We start from the raw sequence: 13,518 nt of genomic DNA, 5'->3' as shown, positions 1-13,518 counted from the left end.
GAATATATTGCTTCCCCCTACTTATACCTCCCGAGGAGATCACGAATGTAAAATTAGAGAGATTAGAGCGCGCACGGAGGCTTTCAGACAGTCGTTCTTCCCGCGAACCATACGCGACTGGAACAGGAAAGGGAGGTAATGACAGTGGCACGTAAAGTGCCCTCCGCCACACACCGTTGGGTGGCTTGCGGAGTATCAATGTAGATGTAGATGTAGAAGGAAGCCTCTGATCCAGCAGTGAATTCCAACTCTGTGGCTCTGTTCCTGTTGCTTCGATCACTCCTATACCACGAGATCATCCCATGATCTCATCCTTGGTATTAGTGATGTGACGTCCGGTGATGAAAGTTTTTTTTTTCTTTGGTTATTTTGTGAGGAATGGGGAGGGGAGGCAGTGAGAAGCAGCTTCAAATAGGTTTGATATTATGTGTGAAATTTACTGTAAGTCGCTAAGAACTGTCTTTGTCATATAGTGGATGAATATACTCACGGTAATTCGTGCCCAAAAAGTTACGTTCCCTCCACATACATACACAGTTTGTAACGTCACAGTTGTTTAGTATTTAGTACCAGTAACCCTCCACCCACCCTCCAGAGATTCTTCACGAAGTGCTGGTTTCTCAACTTTCTCGATGTTTATGACGTCATATCTCGTGAAACGCGCATCATACAACGAAATAATTTTGTAGATAGATTCAATGGCAAATGTGAAAACTGAAGCTTAACTCTTTCTGAACAGGCCTTGGGAAGCCCAACGGTACCGTCAGGCCGCCGTGTCATCCTCAGCCCACAGTTGTAGCTTGATGCGGATATGGAGGGGCATGTGGTCAGCACACCGCTCTCCCGGACGTATGTCAGTTTACGAGACCGGAGCCGCTACTTCTCCATCAAGTAGCTCCTCAGTTTGCCTCACAAGGGCTGAGTGCAGCCGGCTTGCCAACAGCGCTCGGCAGATCGGATGGTCACGCATCCAAGTGCTAGTCCAGCCCAACAGCGCTTAACTTCGGTGATCTGACGGAAACCGGTATTACCACTGCGGCAAGGCTGTTGGCAAATGTAAATACTATCTGCAAAACCTGTCGAGAGTAGAGTTAGTAGTAAAGAAGAAATAAATGAAAATTTCATGAAGTAGTAAGCGGTATCCCTGTTTTTTCTTTGGTTATATTGTGGAGAAGGGGGAGGGGAGGCAGTAAGAAGCAGTTTCAAATACGTTTGATATTATGTGTAAAATTTATTTTAAGTCGTTAAGGACTGACATTTTCAAATATTGGATGAATATCCTGTAATTTGTGCCCAATGAGATACGTTGCCTCAACATATATTTACAGTTTGTAACGTTAGTACTCAACACGTTAAATTTTTAACATATACTTCTTAATGTTTAGATTTTAAAAACATTTTAAATTTAAAAATTCTGTCAGTTATTTTCCCTATAAGAAATAAGGACTGGATGACCGGATGATCGTTTTAACGTTTTGGTAACTCAGATTGTTGGACGATCTGGGGCCTTCAATGGGTGTCATTAACTGCGAATATAGAGAGGATTTGAGGATTATCAGCGTGGTTCTTTAGTGTATTTTGAGGCACCAAAAAAGGACTGGTGATTTTAAAAATTAGTACATGATCTAAATTCAAGGCCTGCCTCCGTAGTTCAGAGTTCAGCGTGTCTGGTTTGTGTGCAGTGGACCCAGATTTCGTTCCCACCCGTTACCACTGGCGTTTTTTTGATTGACGGAAAGTCTGACAATTGAAGGGCTACTCTTGCGAGACGTAACGGCTCCCTCGACTATAAAGACTTCAACGTGGGAGGGGGGGTGGGGGGGTGGGGGGGGGAATGGTGGTGTGCTGACCCCCTCCCCTCTCCCACGCACCTCCGTTGTTGTTGTTGTGGTCTTCAGTCCTGAGACAGGTTTGATGCAGCTCTCCATGCTACTCTATCCTGTGCAAGCTTCTTCATCTCCCAGTACCTACTGCAACCTACATCCTTCTGAATCTGCTTAGTGTATTCATCTCTTGGTCTCCCTCTACGATTTTTACCCTCCATGCTGCCCCCAATACTAAATTGGTGATCCCTTGATGCCTCAGAACATGTCCTACCAACCGATCCCTTCTTCTGGTCAAGTTGTGCCACAAACTTCTCTTCTCCCCAATCCTATTCAATACTTCCTCATTAGTTATGTGATCTACCCATCTAATCTTCAGCATTCTTCTGTAGCACCACATTTCGAAAGCTTCTATTATCTTCTTGACCAAACTATTTATTATCCATGTTTCATTTCCATACATGGCTACACTCCATACAAATACTTTCAGAAACGACTTCCTGACACTTAAATCTGTACTCGATGTTAACAAATTTCTCTTCTTCAGAAACGCTTTCCTTTCCATTGCCAGTCTACATTTTATATCCTCTCTACTTCGACCATCATCAGTAATTTTACTCCCCAAATAGCAAAACTCCTTTACTACTTTAAGTGTCTCATTTCCTAATCTAATTCCCTCAGCATCACCCGACTTAATTCGACTACATTCCATTATCCTCGTTTTGCTTTTGTTAATGTTCATCATATATCCTCCGTTCAAGACGCTATTCATTCCGTTCAACTCCTCTTCCAAGTCCTTTGCTGTCTCTGACAGAATTACAATGCCATCGGCTAACCTGAAAGTTTTTATTTCTTCTCCATGGATTTTAATACCTACTCCGAATTTTTCTTTTGTTTCCTTTACTGCTTGCTCAATATACAGTCCAATAACATCGGGGAGGGGCTACAAACCTGTCTTACTCCCTTCCCAAGAACTGCTTCCCTTTCAAGTCCCTCGACTCTTATAACTGCCATCTGGTTTCTGTACAAATTGTAAATAGCTTTCCGCTTCCTGTATTTTACCCCTGCCACCTTCAAAATTTGAAAGAGAGTATTCCAGTCAACATTGTCAAAAGCTTTCTCTAAGTCTACAAATGCTAGAAACGTAGATTTGCCTTTCCTTAATCTTTCTTCTAAGATAAGTCGTAAGGTCAGTATTGCCTCACGTGTTCCAACATTTCTACGGAATCCAAACTGATCTTCCCCGAGGTCGGCTTCTACCAGTTGTTCCATTAGTCTGTAAATAATTCGCGTTAGTATTTTGCAGCTGTGACTTATTAAACTGATAGTTCGGTAATTTTCACATCTGTCAACACATGCTTTCTTTGGGATTGGAATTATTATATTCTTCTTGAAGTATGAGGGTATTTCGCTTGTTTCATACATCTTGCTCACCAGATGGTAGAATTTTGTCGGGACTGGCTCTCCCAAGGCCGTCAGTAGTTCTAATGGAATGTTGTCTACTCCGGGGGCCTTGTTTCGACTCAGGTCTTTCAGTGCTCTGTCAAACTCTTCACGCAGTATCGTATCTCCCATTTCATTTTCATCTACATCCTCTTCCATTTCCATAATATTGTCCTCAAGTACATCGCCCTTGTATAGACCCTCTATATACTCCCTCCACGTTTCTGCTTTCCCTTATTTGCTTAGAACTGGGTTTCCATCTCAGCTCTTGATGTTCATACAAGTGGTTCTCTTATCTCCAAAGGTGTCTTTAATTTTCCTGTAGGCAGTATCTATCTTACCCCTAGTGAGATAAGCCTCTACATCGTTACATTTGTCCTCCAACCATCCCTGCTTAGCCATTTTGCACTTCCTATCAATCTCATTTTTGAGACGTTTGTATTCCTTTTTGCCTTCTTCATTTACTGCATTTTTATATTTTCTCGTTTCATCAATTAAATTCAATATTTCTTCTGTTACCCAAGGATTTCTACTAGCCCTCGTCTTTTTACCCACTTGATCCTCTGCTGCCTTCACTACTTAATCCCTCAAAGCTACCCATTCTTCTACTACTGTATTTCTTTCCCCCATTCCTGTCAATTGTTCCCTTATGCTCTCCCTGAAACTCTGTACAACCTGTGGTTCTTTCAGTTTATCCAGGTACTGCACCCAAATGACACTACTGGCAGCGCATGCCACGGCGATCAGTCTGGCTCGATTGCCTCGTCTGGGCCAGAATGAGGAGCGATGCTTTGCTTTCAAGGACACTTAATCTGGGACGAGGTAAGAAATTTGCTTCAGAAAATGAGATACCTTTTAATACTTTAGATGTGTCCAGGAAGGGGCGCAGGTCAAAGGTCATGTTATTCGTTAGGAACCAGAAGTTAACAGTGAACTAACCGATCTCAGTAGCTCTCGCAGCACTCAGTTTTAAAAGTGACCTTTTCATATTGGTATGATGCCAAACGGACATCAAGCCAGCCACGATAATACCTTTCATTATTCTTGGAAGCGAAACTTTATTGAGAACCCCTTCAGTCTTATGAAGCATGTAATATGCAAAGCCCACATCCTGTTGTCAGTGCCCACCACGTAGGACCTAATGCCAAATGCCATATCAGCGAAATTACTGACAGCTTACGTACTCATAGTAGTAAGAGCGTCTAAAATAGAGTGTGAACATCACAGCTAGTAGGGCATTAATTACCTCATTAACAAAGATGACAGTGTGAAATCACAGCTAGCAAGCATTAATTACCTCATTAACAAAGATGACAGTGAGTTAGATAGCTTGCATGCTTAGAGTGCTTCAGTCTAGGGGCTAGGCAATAAGCCACCATATTCCACCGTAGCTGCTCTTTGTCACTCGTATCAACCCAAGTGCGGGTTACGAAATACCATTTTGTATCCCTTTTTTATAGTGAAGTTACGAAGTGATATCAAGACAAAATATATTTTCTTTTTTTAAGTCAGTCTTTCGACAGATCTTTGTGACGAATGAAGTATTTGACGTTATTGTGGAAGAATCACGAAACAATGATGCGTGTCACTGCCGTCTAAAAGTCAGAAAAATTCACTTCCTCTCCAAAAGTTGATCAACATTAATGTGGGATAGGGCCACCCTTCGCCTTTACGACTGTTCCATCTCTCATAGACACGATTTCATTGAGGTGTCTCAATGTCTTTGAAGCAACGGCAGCCCACTCTTCCTCAAGAGCCGACCGAGGGATGGTATTGATATTGGACACTGCTCTCTGGGATGAAGAAGACGTAAGTCTTCCCAGGGGTGTTCCACTGGGCTCAGAACGGGACCTTAGGCAGACCAGTACATCTGAGGAAAGTTATTGTTCTCAAAATATTGCGTGACAGATGCTTTGTGACAGGATGGATTGACATGGTGATATCTTCATACTCTCCGAACTGTTCGTCTATTAAGCGTAGTACACATTACTGTAAAATGGGTTCCTGTCCTTCTGCATTTATCATCCTATTAAGCACAATAAGGGTTCATGTTCTAACTACAAAGACCATAACGTAACACTACCTCGACCGTTTATAACATCAGGCAGGTAAAGTGCTCCAGGCATTCGCCAAACACTTCCACGACCCCAAATCACTCGTTTCCAGTTATCCGATGTACAATGGAATTGGTCTTTACACCATTCAAGCGTCTGTTAGCATTCACTAAAGAAATGTGCTGTTCTCGAGAAGATCCTCGCCATAGTCTTTTTAGTTCCCTACACACTGTTAATATGCTAAATAAAATAGTGGTAGCACTTTGGAACTCACGAGTGTTCCCTTCTGCTGATTTCGTGTGGTATTTTACAGTGGCTCTTTCTGAAACTCGACGGTCCTTGTCCATCAGTACATGCGGTCTTCCTCGTCTTAGTTTTTTTCTGTCATTGTTTTTAAGTGTTTCCAGTTCACAGTCACATTACCTACAGTTGACTTGGGCAGCTTTAGAAGGGTTGAAGTGTTTCTGATTGATTTCATACATAGGTGGAATCCAACGAGTTGTCCACGTGCGGAGGCTCTGGGCTCTCCTGCCCTAACAATTCTGCTGTTATTGGTACTGTACTAGCAACACAGTACTTCTTGCCTCCTTTTATACTGACGAATCCAGCTGTCGCTATACCTAGCGTTCCGTATTACACAGGGGTGTCCGATACTTTTCATCATTGTAAATGAACCGTTAGTAATAACTGCACTCGTACCAGGACATATTTTATTTAGTTTTGGTGAGGCCTCAATATAATATATCTAATAATCTATCAAAAAATAAAAAAGTCAGAAGAAGAATAAACAGATATGTTTTCCAAAAGGTAATAACTTGTCCGCAGCTCGTGGTCTTGCGGTAGCGTTCTCGCTTACCGCGCACGGGGTCCCGGGTACGATTTACGGCGGGGTCGAGGATTTACTCTGCCTCGTGATGACTGGGTGTTGCGTGTTCTTCATAATCATTTCGTCATCATTGACTCGCAAGTCGTCGAACTTCCCCGCATGGGGAATCCCGGCCAACAATGCGATACGATCATTTCATTTCATATCAGCGAAAGTAAACTTCGAAATAATTGTGTGGTTAAATGAAACTGTTGACAAAATTTCTTTTAATGTCTATATACAGCCGCATATCGAAATATGACCACCCTATCTAACTCTCCAGCAAACGGCGCACTCATGTGGTACTCGCATGAACTTCTTCAGAGGGCGCCGGTAAGTCACGTAGAGTGCTTGAAAGAAGAAGCTTTCTCTATGATAGTCCTCACTTTTGCGTTTTCTTTTCTGAACAAATGTACGTTGTAGTTACAGAATGTGTTTCGCTGTGAAGTATAAGTACTAGAAAATTACGTTTTTGTAGCCGAACTTTCGCATTGTTAGCTTTATCTTGCCTTTGTTCAATAAACTGTCTATATTCCATATCAGCTGCAGCTTTGGAAATCACGTGCCATTTGCCGTGCTGGCCGCTCTCTTAATAAGACCCCCACGTTGGACCTAATTATGGACCCGGGGTCATATTTGGGTAAATATCCTAAGGTAATTGCTCTTCCTATTTTCAGATGACGAAATGACGAAACTGCGATAAAAATTCGAAGCTTAGTGCGATCAAAGCTCTCGAAGACGAACATTAGCCTGTTGTACAAGCTGTACGTGAATTCCAAGAACTACACAGCAGACGTATTTAAAGACTCTGAAGACGCAAAGCAGTGAATCAGCATTATGTTTCGAATGTTGCAGTAGGTCGTAAAACTATTTTACCTCCCAAAATAGAAGCTCAGTTCCTCTTATGGCAATGGAGAAAATTTATTGTGGTCGATGCACGGGCTTTCAGCTAGCCATTACAAACATATTGAGTATCCTTTTAAGTATTGACATGGACTCTCAGGTAAGAAATGGTGGCGGCTGCTCATGAGACGCCATTGTGGTCTCTCCTTTAGAACACCGCCGCTGCTCTCTAAAGACACACTGTAAGAGCAATGCTGAATCCTGCAGGTACAATTGCAGCAACATATCCTTCTGGGTGAATATAACTGGCTTTCTTGAAAGACATCATGTTTACGCCAGTGACTTAATCTTTCGATTTCCACTACTGCAATTTCGGCCTTAGGCCATTATCAAGTGCAGATGATTTGGCTTGAAGCCATGTCTACTTTATACAAGTTGACACATTTAAATGTCGTTGTATATAACAGCAAATGACAAGGACATATGAATGTGTCAGCTTGTATAAAGTAGACATGACTTAAAGCCAAAACATCTGTACTTGATAATGGCCTAAGGCCGAAATTGCAGTACTGGAAATAAAAAGTTTAACAATCACTGGCGTAAACATGGTGTATTTCAAGAAATTTCACTTGACTGTGAATCCCAGTTATGAAAAGTTAATTAACAGCTGGCTTTGTTCATAAAATTGCTCCACTTGTTCATCAACGTTGTCAAAACACCGAAGGACGATCCATTGCCCCTGATTTTGAATAGCCACATGACACACATCCGCTTCATCGACGGTATTCAGTTTGGCCGAGATAATGGAGTTTCCCCAGTTTTTCTGCTTCCTCACTGCTCTGATAAAATGCAACCATTGGGCGTATCTTTTATGTGGCCATTAAAAGTCTTGCTACACCCAAGAACGTGGAAATAAAGGTACAATGCGCTTAAAAACTGGGTGCAAATAGGAACATTAATGGGTCGTGCTTGCACAAGTGCTGCAAATATGGCAATGGCCATCAAAGCGTTCAGATCCATGGGAATTCTCCCCTTGGATGAAAATATTTTCGGTGCACAATTTATGCAACCAGAGTCTGCTCTTGAAGTTGATAACCAATACATATCACCTCAGGAAATCTGCGACCCCTTTTCTGTTAGAGGGCCAACACAACAGTCAAGCAAGGTGGGCTGCCAAACTCCCTCCGAGAGCTCGGATCAAAATTTCGCCAATGGATATAAGCAACAACAGACTCTCCGCATAAACACGGAACAACTTCGTGATATGCCATGTGACAGAGACCCACCAATTGGAACTACAGGAAGTACTCCACAGAATCGGCGTTATAAGCAGACCAGCAGAGTCAGACCGGCAGTGTGTACCTACAGAGAGGACAGCTCCGGCCAATACCTACGCCAGCTCTAGCGACCTTTTCACTGTCTTGTACGCCAAGAAGGCGTTTTAGTTATAATAAAGAATGTGCAAAACTTGATTGTTAGTTCTACCCTGCCGATCGCAGAACACTACACTGTGACTGCCGTAGAACTAAGGATTTCCACCCGACAAGGCAGTGCGACCTTTACCACGGGCTCACCTTCAGAGAAATAAATCGTAGAGTTGCAGCAGAAGATGCAAGACAAGGAGGAATCAGCTGCACGTAAGAAGACTGGTTGTTAAAACTGAATGGGGTACAGAAAAGTTTCTTCCTCTGAAGGTTCAGATGCTGAAGAACATTAGATTCAAATTTAACGACTTAGATGTTGTTAACGAAAATGACGACGGTGAAGATGCAAAATGTCCAGTGTACAATAAACTGTATTAGCAGGACGAAAAAGACAGAAATGGATTCCGTGCATACACTGCTTTTGCATTACTTTTGACATTCGACTTAAATACGTTACAAATGTTTACTTTAGCACAAATAGTAATGAAACATGTACTCTCTTTCTTCCAGCATTCTGGTCAACTTACAGGTGATAATGCAAAAAGAGGCATGTTTTGGTACTTGTATAAAGCTTACACGTTTTACATAGGGTTAGGATTCTTTCCACAGAAACAACAGCTCACAAAACAAAAAATTATCCAGTAAGGCTTCGGAAAAGCTCACCGCGACGTGTTATAGCGCTGTTCAAGAATAATTCATTTCCACGTACCGGAGGCTTCACTTATTGTTTCTAGTGTTCGTGTAGGGTGGAAGCGCCACGAAACTGCTGTTACCGACGTATTGAACACGGTCTTAATCTCTCATACATACACTGCTTGTTGACTAGAGCTTATTTCAAAATTGGCAGGCGATGCTCTCTCTGTCCACCGAAGAAAAGATTAAAACCCACACATCCCCTCCTATAAAAAAAAAGGACGTTAATGCTTCAACCAGGAAAGGATTTTTAATCATATCCAAATGTGGCAGAACTATCATTTGAAAGACGCCATAATTTCATACGGCGCTTAGATGCCTCAGGAAGCTTAAAATTACTGTTGAAGCGCTTCTTCAAACACACTGATGCTTGGTAAAACAGCAGAGAAAGACAAACCGACCTAAATTTTCGCCATCACTGACCGTCCCGCACTTTCCTGTAGTAATATCACGGAACATGCGTTGAATTCCATCTTCTGAAGCAATTGATCAACCAAAAGTACAGCTGCCATTAAACGGTATTCTGTGATGCGAGTCTCAAACTAATCTTACACAAAAAAAAACAATCTGTTCTACTTGTACGATAATATCTTACATAATGACTCGCAAAACCTCAGTGAGGATCTGACCACTTTCTTACTGCCAGTACAAGTCGCAACCATTCATGAGTCAGCGGTTCAAGAACTACCGCCAAAATGACAAAAGTACAAAGACCTGGTGCCGGGAAGAGCCGTGGTACAGTCAACTCCACAAAAAAGTGTACGCCGTTATCTGTATGAAGTAAAGGACAGTATTATAAATATGTGTATAACTGGAAAATACAAGTTATTACTAATTGCACAATCACCTAATAGTTAATCCAATCGCTGCCGTGATAGATAATCGCTTGGCACCTTAGCCCTCTCTCCGCTACATCATCCACGTTTCGAACCTCTAAATGTGTTTTGAACCACTTCGTAATGAATGTCTATCAATTTATGGAAATTTTAGCAGCAGTTCATTATAAAGGCTTAGACCCTTAGGATTATTTACTTGGAACACTGCCTCGTGACACTTTAGATACACTGAAGAGCCAAAAAAACTAGTACACGTGCCTAATAGCATGTAAGGCCTCCAAGATCACGTGGAAGCGCCGCAATGCGACCTGGAATGGACTCGACCAATGTCTGAAATAGTGCTGGAGGGAACTGCAACCATGAATCGTGCAGGACTGTCCATAAATCCGTAAGAGTACTAGGGGTTGGAGAACTCTTCTCAACACCACGTTGCGAGGCACACCAGATACGCTGAATAATGTTCACTTCTGGGGAGTTTGGCGGTCAGCGGAAGTGTTTAAAATCAGAAGAGTGTTCCTGGAGCCACTCTGTAGCGATTATGGATGTGTGAGGTGTCGCATTGTCCTGCTGGTATTGCGCAAGTTCGTCGGAATGCACAATCGACATGAATGGATACAGGTGATGAGACAGGATGCTTACGAGTGTGTCACCTGTGAGAGTCGTACCTAGACGTATCAGGGGTCCCTTATCACTCCAATTGCACACGTCCCACACCATTACAGAGCCTCCACCAGCTTGAACAGTCGTGTGATATGCAGGGTCCATGGATTCACGAGGTTGTCTCCTTACCCGTACACGTCCATCCTATCGATACAATTTGAAGTGAGACTTGTCCGACCAGGCAACAGGTTTCCAGTCATCAACAGTCCAATGTTGGTGTTGACACTTGTTGAAGCCTAGAACTGAAACCTGCAGCCATTTGTGGAAGGGTTGCCCTTCTGTCACGTTGAAAGATTCTCTTCTCGTTATTCCTGTTCGTGCAGGATCTTTTCTCCTGCCGCAGCGATGTTGGAGATTTGATGATTTAATGGATTCCCGGTATTCACGGTACACTCGTGAAACGGTCGTACGGGAAAAACCCCACTTCATCTCTACATCGGCGATGCTGCATCACATCGGTCGTGCACCAACTATAATACCACTTTCAAACTCACTTAAATCTTGATAATATGCCGTTGTATCAGCAGTAACCGATCTAGCAACTGCGCCTGATACTTGTTGGCCTATATAGGCGTTGCCGACCACAGAGCCGTATTCAGTCTGTTAACGTACCTCTGTATTTGAATACACATGCCTATACGAGTTTCTTTGGCGCGTATCATTTTAAACGGCAACCGACAAAAAAAAGTTCAACTGTCACACTGTTTATCCACACACTGTGCGAAAGGGCATTGATTAAAAGATTCGAGACCACTACCTGATACGTCGCTGCAGACGTTACATTTAAAATTATGGCTTACACTTTCTTGTGCAACTGACTGTAGGTTCTGTGCGCGGTACAATCGGAGAGCACGCGATAGCATGCATACCTAATAGTTCTTAAACGCCTCTGATAAAAACGGGATTTGCCGGTGTTTATTCCTCGGGTCCTATTGGTGATAAAAAGGTAGGGTCTTGTGTTTTGGACAGTCCTCCGGCCAGGGACCATTTATACCCACAAATCTCTTGGTTCTTTTTGAAATTGATGTAATCTACGGTGGGCTTGGCGGGACTTGCGGAGGAACCATTATTTCGTGGGTGGTTCCTAGTAAAACCCCAAAGAAGTGTATTTTCACTAAATTTTCGCCGTCACCAGAGGACAGAAACCCAGTCGACGGTGCCAAGACAGGAGAGGAAAGCAAATGGCTAAAATTTACATGATTTGTTTCTTAGATCTGACCACAAACAACTTCGAAAATTTTCCTGATACCATTATACGGTTCCGAGATACAGTTGGTTCAAATGGCTCTGAGCACTATGGGACTCAACTACTGAGGTCATTAGTCCCCTAGAACTTAGAACTAGTTAAACCTAACTAACCTAAGGACATCACAAACATCCATACCCGAGGCAGGATTCGAGCCTGCGACCGTAGCGGTCTTGCGGTTACAGACTGCAGCGCCTTTAACCGCACGGCCACTTCGGCCGGCCCGAGATACAGTGTTTCATAGTTACCCATCTTCTACACGTAAAATATGCACGTAATGTCCGCTCTGAAGTGAAACTGTAGTTTAAAAGATGACGAACCACGAAGAAATATGCTGTACATTGTCTGCTTCATCATCTGAGAAACCTATATTCCAGTAATGAAGCACTGTAAAGTGTTTTCAAGTTTTTTTTGCGTATAAAATATGGTTTAAGGCGTAAAATAAATTTTGCGTTACTTCAATTTCACATAAGTAAACTATCTAAAATTCATATGAGGTGCTTGGCCTGCTGCAGCAGGGAAAAGAAGATAATCAGCGGTTTATTTAAAATAGTCTGGCTGAAAGAAGAGTGGGGTACCGGCTGTCTCATTGTATATTCCTCAACACCTTTATAAATTTTCCAAGAATTTTTGGTATGCTATTATTTTCGCACTCTTTTGTGCTGAGAGAAAAGAAGGTACTGACACTGCCAAAGAGCAGGAAACGTAATAAAGACTGGAAGGCAGTGGACAATAGCTGTGGCGGGGGAGACAATGGCAGTGTCGGATAGAAAGAGGAACACAGTGGCAGTGGAACATAGCAGCTACACGCCAGAATGCTACAGACTAAGGGTTACGTAACAGGCCACCATATTCCACTGTAGCCGCTCTTCGCCACTCGTGTTAACTCCTATATATCCCTTGCTCTATGGATGCGTCTTTGACTGGTAATCGAAACGTTCTCGCTCCCAGGTGCGAATCTTGTCACTGCTTAAATTTCGAATGAAGATCACCTGTAATGGCGGCCGTTGACTTTCGGTTTGAGAAGCCACCCTCGTTTCGCCAATGGCGTTGTGAAAGAGGGCGGAGCAGCGGGCAGAGTTCAGGGCGCTCTCTTGCCCTTAGGGTTGGAATCTGTCCCGAAAGGCGACGAATCAGCAATGATCAACGGGATGAGAATGCAGAATGCAACGAAAACAACTGCACTGAAGACACAGGAAGTGTATCCACAGGATATGCGGCCTGTAATTGAAGAAGTGTCATGATGATCTCTCCATTGGCAAAAGATACCGGAAGAGGCCCCATTCAGGTCCGCGGGAGGAGCCTGCCAAGGGGGAAGTGACCATGAGCCGGGGCGTGCAATGTCAGACGTCTGAATGTGGTAGGGAAAAAATAAAATGAAAACGCAGAGGCTCATTCTAGATATAGTGGGAATCAGTGAAGTGAAAAGGAGAAGACATAGATTTCTAATAAGGCGAGTATAGCGTACTATAAACAGCAGCAGAATCTGGTATAATAGAAGTAGGATTCGATATATATATGATGATAGTGCAGAACAAGAGTGACTGGGAACAGTTCAGTGACAGGACTGTTCTCGTCAGAATCGACAGCAGGTCCATACCGACTACGATAGTTGAAGTATATATGCCAAC

At 42.9% G+C, this 13,518-nt stretch overlaps 1 pseudogene; it reads right to left on the bottom strand.

The window, feature by feature from the left end:
- Positions 1-934: 934 nt before the first annotated feature.
- On the bottom strand, positions 935-1,052 carry LOC124621175 (annotated as a pseudogene).
- Between the last annotated feature and the right edge of the window lie 12,466 nt (positions 1,053-13,518).

This window comes from Schistocerca americana, chromosome 6 (genome assembly GCF_021461395.2).
Source record: "Schistocerca americana isolate TAMUIC-IGC-003095 chromosome 6, iqSchAmer2.1, whole genome shotgun sequence".
Lineage (NCBI taxonomy): Eukaryota > Metazoa > Arthropoda > Insecta > Orthoptera > Acrididae > Schistocerca > Schistocerca americana.
The sequence above is the reverse complement of the archived record's forward strand: the minus strand, read 5'-3'. Positions and strand labels throughout refer to the sequence as shown.